The sequence below is a fragment of the Nicotiana attenuata genome, chromosome 1 (genome assembly GCF_001879085.1).
Source record: "Nicotiana attenuata strain UT chromosome 1, NIATTr2, whole genome shotgun sequence".
Classification (NCBI taxonomy): domain Eukaryota; kingdom Viridiplantae; phylum Streptophyta; class Magnoliopsida; order Solanales; family Solanaceae; genus Nicotiana; species Nicotiana attenuata.
In genome coordinates, this window is record NC_031989.1 from 89,847,836 (window position 1) to 89,848,949 (window position 1,114).

Consider the following 1,114-nt stretch of genomic DNA (forward strand, 5'->3'; position numbering starts at 1 on the left):
AGTTGAGATCTAGTTTTGACTCCAGATGTTGGATCATTAATGATGTTCTCAATGGGATGAGAGCTCAGGCACTTGTAAGATTTCCCTGCCAGCTGGTTCCTGCTAGATGCTTCTTTATTGTTCTGTTGCTGAGGAACAGGTTCAAGTACAGGTTCCTTCAGAGAATTTTGATCAATTTCTCTCAGATTAGTTCCCCCTGTCAGGTTGCCCTGATTTGAAGGACCTGTTCCATCACCTGTTCCTTCCTTTGATGCCACTTTGACTTGAGCTGTGGCTTCAGTCAATTGTTTCACCAGTCCAATGGCTTCATCTTCATGTTCCTGTTTCTCAGAAAGAATGTTAGATTCATCAAATACAACATGTACACTTTCTTCTACACACAGAGTTCTTATTTAAACATTTTATATGCTTTGCTATGTGAAGAATATCCCAAGAATACTCCCTCATCACTTCTGGGATCAAACTTACCTAGGGAGTCTTTGCCATTATTGTGCACATAGCACTTGCAACCAAAAGCCCTAAGATGGGATATGTTTGGTTTTCTCCCTTTAAGTAACTCATAGGGAGTTTTCTCTACAAGAGGTCTAGTCATGCATCTATTGATTATGTAGCATGCAGTGTTTATAGCCTCTGCCCAGAAGCTGTGAAGTAGTTTACTGGAAAGAAGCATGGTCCTTGCCATATCCTCAAGGGTCCTGTTCTTCCTTTCAACTACCCCATTTTGCTGAGGGGTCTTAGGAGCAGAGAAATTATGATCTATTCCATTTTCATCACAAAATTCACCAAACTTTGCATTTTCAAATTCAGTTCCATGATCAGACCTAATGGATGCAAGTTGATTTCCTAACTGTTTCTGGGTTTTTCTAACAAAAGCAGTGAACATTTCAAATGCTTCATCTTTAGAGGTTAGAAAAAGCACCCAGGTAAATCTAGAATAATCATCAACAAGCACCATTAGATATCTCTTTCCACCTCTGCTCATGGTTCTCATTGGACCGCAGAGATCCATATGAACCAGTTCCAACGTCTTGGACGTACTTACCATTTTCTTGGGTTTGAAGGATGACCTTACCTGCTTCCCCCTTGCACATGCCTCACAAACTTTGTCTTCCTT